At 36.1% G+C, this 6196-nt stretch overlaps 1 long non-coding RNA gene across 1 annotated transcript in view; it reads right to left on the bottom strand.

Annotated features, from left to right (window-relative positions):
* Positions 1–6196, bottom strand: part of LOC128251095 (uncharacterized) — a 77796-nt gene that overhangs the window by 65447 nt on the left and 6153 nt on the right. The gene's annotated exons all lie outside the window — the stretch shown is intronic.

Genomic DNA, 6196 nt, shown 5'->3' with positions numbered 1-6196 from the left:
ATATATATATATATATATATATATATATATATATATACGTTGTCTGATCAATAAGAATCCGGACTGCTGCTATAGTAACAAAGCTAAAGCACGGAGAGTAAAGCCGTGTGGCACAGATTGACCTTGAACTCTGCTGTGCATGCGCACTAAGTCTTATCATTCTAGCTCATTTCCACTGTTTAAAGCAGTGCTTGGAAGGAAGGTGTATAGCGTGTGATCGTCGCATCGACCATGACATAAAATTGAGCAGAGAATCTACATCAAAATTTGCCAAAAGCTTGGCCATACCTGCTCAAAGGGCTATGCAAAATTTTCAAAAAGTTTTTATCGTTCTCGACACAATCAAGGAGATCTTGTGCAACTGAAACCTGAGTGTCTTTTTAGTCAGCTGAAAGCAGTTTTGGAATAAACGTGGCAGACACGCGTCTCATACCCAAATTTTCAGTGATAATGGACTGAACTGAACAGTAACCAATCTGATACCTCATAGATGGTAATTTGACGATTTCCTGTCACAGCTGCACGCACATCTGCAATAATTTTCTCAGTTCTTCTGGTTGCGGGTCTCCCAGAACGTTCGTCAATATCGACATTTTCTCGCCATCTTGGAAACGTCTGAACCACACGTACACTTGTGTGCAGCTCATACACTCCTCTCCATACACTTTCTGCAGCTTTGCGTGGGCCTCTGAGCAGGTATTACCTTGACAACTTCCTGTCATGGTCATTGTGACGATCACGCGCTACACACCTTCCTTCCAAGCACTGCTGTTTACAGCAGAAGTAAGCTAGAGCATTAAAACTTAGTACGCATGCACAACAAAGATTAAGGTCTATCTGTACGAAACAGCTTTACCCCGCGTGCTTTAGCTTTGTTACTATGTCAACAGTCCGGATACTTATTGATCAAACCTAGTACACAAGCGTGTTTACTCTTTACTCTTTTACTCTTTTACTTGTTTCAGTCATTTAACTGCGGACATGCTGGAACACCGCCTTTAGTCGAGCTAATCGACCCCAGGACTTATTCTTTGTAAGCCTAGTACTTATTCTATCGGTCTCTTTTTGCCGAACCGCTAAGTTACAGGGACGTAAACACACCACCATCGGTTGTCAAGCGATGGTGGGGTGACAAACACAGACACACAAACACACATATATATATATATACATATATACGACAGGCTTCTTTCAGTTTCCGTCTACCAAATCCACTCACAAGGCTTTGGTCGGCCCGAGGCTATAGTAGAAGACACTTGCCCAAGGTGCCACGCAGTGGGACTGAACTCGGAACCATATGGTTGGTAAGCAAGCTACTTACCACAGAGCCACTCCTGCGCCTACGTGTTTGTATGTAAGTATGCTATTATTCAGTTTTATATCAAGATTTCTTGCCAATAGTGAAAAAGTCCGTTTCTAATCTAGATCCAAAGCTTCTGCATTGAAATTTCAACATCAGCAACAGGGTATTTTTGCATGCATGTATGTATGTATGTATGTATGTATGTATGTATGTATGTATGTATGTATGTATGTAGGTATGTATGTGTAGGTGCAGGATTGTATGTTTTGTTTTATGTATGTATTTTCATGCATGTAGTTGCATATCTTGACATACTCATATACTTAAATGATAAACTTCTGGAATGTTTTACAGATTTTTATAGTTCTACTGATGGTTTGGATTTGTAGCCTTCGAATTAGCTTTCTCTGTCTAGTTTTGAGAAGCCCAATTTCTCAAGATTGGTATTGAGTCAGTGTGTTACATATCCCAGTCCCTTAATAATTTCAGGTATACACCTGGACTTGGAAACTGGATGAAGTAACTGAAAATTTCTCAATAGTCCAGTATAGGTATTCTCTTTTTCACTGATCTTCAGCTTTATGACAACATCCACTGGGCAGCTGATTTCCACAACTGTATACAGTTTCTCTTCTCTATCCCAAATCATTATATCAGGTCAATTGTGTTTATATTTTTTTGATGTTTTCACTGGGACATTGTTCACTCACGGATTTAATTGTTATATACCGTTATTAAGACAAAAGAGCTATTAGAATGACCGCTAAGTAAGGGGAGGGAGTAAAGGTAAGGGAATAAAAATGTTCATAGCAATCGCGTAAGCGCGCATTTCCATACATACACATGCGCGCCCGCACACCCACGCACATGTGCCTATATGTATATACTCATCCACCCTCACTTGAAACACACACCGCACCCAAAATACATGCAAACACACACACACACACATATATATATGTATATACACATACATATATACAAACATACATATACACAGACACACAGACACACACACCAATTGTACGAATATTGTTCCATAGCTACTCATAATACTTCCCATAATATATGTCATTGTTTTGTTTGGTTGTGAAGTCACCTGACCATTCAAAATGGCGACCTACCTCTTAACTTTCAATTTACTGTTTATTTCTTTAAATTCTATTACGTTTCACTTTTGGAATTATTAATTTATTGATTTTCTCCTTGACCTACTGCAATTCTGAACTCTTTGTACTATTCTACAACTTCTATAATCCCTCGAGTGTTCTCTTTCGAGATTTACCTATATTGAAAGTGCTTAGCTATGTCTGTTAATATATTGGTATAGAAATAGGTTTCGTTTCTTCGATTTACTCTTAGCCATATTTACATTTCTCTTAAAATCTAGAATGTTTCATCGAGGAAACTATGTCATGCATGTTCTTGCTTAGTTTTTTCTTTCACGAGAAGATATATCTTATCTGCAGACATTGTTATTTTTTAAAATGTCTTTTCTTTTAGTACGTTGACTTTCTTACAACTACATTACTTGATACTGACATTTTATTACAATTTACGAAGACGACCATCGAGAACATTAAAATTTTATAGCTTTGGCTGTCATAATTCATTGTATATTTCTCTTTGAAATTCAAAGTAATAAGGAGCTGCATTAAACGGGTAAAGGTAACAGCTTGTGACAAGTATCAATAAACCAGATTAATAGCATTTTGTAACCTTGCGAAATTGGTTCAAGTTAAACGGTAGATAAATGTTTATCTCTTTAATCTTCTCTTTATCTGTATACTTCGATTAATACACACACACGTACACACGTGCACTCACACATATACATATATATGTGTGTGTGTGTGTGTATGTGTGTGTGTGCACGCACGTGCATGTATGTATGTATGTATGTATGTATGTATGTATCTATGTGTGTATGTATATTTATGTATATGACGTGTATGATCCATATTTCGGACACAAGCACCCTTGTTCGGATATTATATTAAAAATTCCCGTAGTTTCTTACAGAAGTCTTGAACAAAACTGAAACTTTGTAACTGGCATATCTTTACAAGTTTATTTGAATCCTGTTAGATTGAATCAACACCGCAGTATGCTATGTTTTGGTTGATGTTTTTGAGGAAACACCTTTAAAAATCAAAAGTTTGTTGAACAATCTAATGGTAACTAAAGTAAAAGGGTAGGATTCTTGTTCTATATGATTTGTAACTCTGAAAGTCATGTATTTTGTGAAAACTATGCATTACTGTTTCCTAGACATGTCACGACATGTGTAGGATGAAGTTATGTCTATTAAGGAGTATCAACCTATTTTGGAAGTCAGAAATGAGTACAAAAATTTCCAGTAAGTCTGTGTACTCAGTAAGTCTGAAAGGTGATTGAATAAAAACTTCAGGTAAACATGATATAAATACCTCTGAAATGGACTGTTTTGAGTGTTTTAACTCTTCTGGATATGTAAAGTTGTGGTAAATTAAAATTTTGATAACTTTTATCCATACACAGAAAACATGAAAACTGTGTTGAAACATATGGCTTTGCATTATATTAAGCCACTGTTGGCCACATTGGAGTTATAATTTATTGATAAATTGGTTATTTGGTTGAAAAGGTTTGGTGAATAAATTTCTCAGTTTCTGCATGTTGGTGAACATCCATCCATGGAGAATTTATTTTTATAGAAGTAAGGTCCGGATGAGGATAAGTACTAAAACACGACTCACAAAGTCATGTTCCTTGATGATCTCATAGTCAACTCCCCAACACTTTTGGTACATGTGTAATAAAATACATCTATTTGAAAGCATAACTGTTTTATCAAGTTACACAAAAACATGGGAATCATTCCTAGCAGCAGTTTGTATTTCCTGCCACACAAGAGATCACATGATTTCTTTTGCGACACGAATTCATGTGAATTCTTGTCACAAGTAGTTTGTTTGTCAAATAATAAACAAACTACCTGTGATCAGAGTATACTATACTAACAGGCAATCATGTAATTGGAAGCAAGCTGATGGTCAAGTTACTCTCGAAAGAAATTATAAGTAATTTGTCAGCTGTAATTCAACTGAAATAGGATGTCACAAACTCGGTGTGGACCCTTCTTTCCCCTGGATCTTTTGCTCAATCACAACATCTATGTACACAGAGGAGCTCCAGCATGAAAGGATACAAAATTATTTCTATAATTCAGTATGCATGTTTTCAGATTGGTTTTAGTATGTGTGAATTTCTTGTTGGGATTATAAAATTGGGTATTTAGTATGAGAAGGTTTACAAGTAAAGATTTTTGATGATTTTCAAAGCTTTAATATTTAGTGACTGTGTTCCAACATGAATATGATGGGAAACGAAATTATTATTTTTCGCAATTTTCTTATAGTGCTGGTCATGCTTTTTCAAACAAAAAGTATGTGTGAGTTTCTGGCTGTGATTAAAATGTTTAACTTTTTATAGATCTTCTGCTAGACGCGTATATACTGGTCAACTTTTTCCCTTAATTTTAGACTATAACACATTGTTTGGCAGGTGTTTTCCTATTCCTTTTCACTTCTAGACAATAATGACTCGACTAAAGCGTGATGAACGTCGAAAAATCAGTTAAAACAAGACTGCAGAAATCAACTAGTCGTAGCTCTTACAAGAACTACTATGAACAAAAGCATCTACTTTAGAAAATTCTCTTAAAATGAGGGAAAGAGTACGGTCACTGCAGACAGTGCTAAATATTGCAGAGTTTTCGCGGTTCTTGTTTCACCAATGAAAAAAGTACGTGGCTACTGGCTGCAACATCATGGACGCTGCAGCTGTTCAATATAGCTTCTGACAAAATGACTAAGGTATGAACTTTGAAAATCATGGCATGAAGTATATTATTAGTGACATTTACAGCCATGCTGTACAAAAAGGTGAGCCCCATCAGCCAATTAGCAATGACACATGGTCCATCGGAAGAATTTCTGTGAGGTTGCTACAGTCGATAGCTAGAATTAAGCAGAAGGTCTGCTGAACTTCTTGATCACGGGCGCATAGATGTGGTATATCCTATGGAGATGATGATAAATCGAATGAGACAAAGTTGACAAATGGCGAATTCCATTCAAGTCAGTAGTTCGACTAGCAATGTTCAAAATGTTTTTGTGAGGCGTTTACTCACTGAACCACAATTAGGGCGTCTGAACTGGAGCACGCGTTTAAAAAGTCTATCAAAAACGGGATACATTCTGATGAACAAGGTAAAGTAACTTAAGAGATGTATTTAAAAAATATCCAAGGGCAAAATACCAACAAATCTTAACCAAGTATTGCATCAACTGTTTTTATGTTATTATGTGATCCGAAATGCGTAATGCTTTCGGACTACATAACAATACGTAATCATTTCGGACTACATAGCAATGTAGTCCGAAATGATTACGTATACATTATATATTTATATATAAAGTAGTTGTATGCTGTCAACTTAATGTGACAGTGCCATAAAGGGAATAATACTACTGCTATTTAGCCCTAGAAAGCTGCATCGATTCCTGTTGGCCTTGACGCATTTCCTGTATCCTTATGCTTACAAGGTGGAGACAAGCATCTCCACGTTGCTAAGCCTGCATCCAGAGACTAGTTTCTGAGTCCTTTCTCGTCATCGGTCTGGAGTAGCAATGGCCTGATAGTTAGAGATGCCTGTCAAGCTCTCGTAAACATATAATAATTCTAGTGAAATACATTCACTGATTTCAAAAATAGAAATAATACATTTCTAAATCTCTCTGAAAGATTTAGAAATGTATAATTTATATATATATATATATATATGTATATATATATATATATATACAATTGCAGCGTGGAAGGTGTTTATGACCCATTTAAGAAATACAC

Source organism: Octopus bimaculoides, chromosome 2 (genome assembly GCF_001194135.2).
Source record: "Octopus bimaculoides isolate UCB-OBI-ISO-001 chromosome 2, ASM119413v2, whole genome shotgun sequence".
In the NCBI taxonomy this organism is placed as follows: Eukaryota; Metazoa; Mollusca; class Cephalopoda; order Octopoda; family Octopodidae; genus Octopus; species Octopus bimaculoides.
Note: the sequence above shows the minus strand (reverse complement) of the source record. Positions and strands in the feature narration are given on the sequence as shown.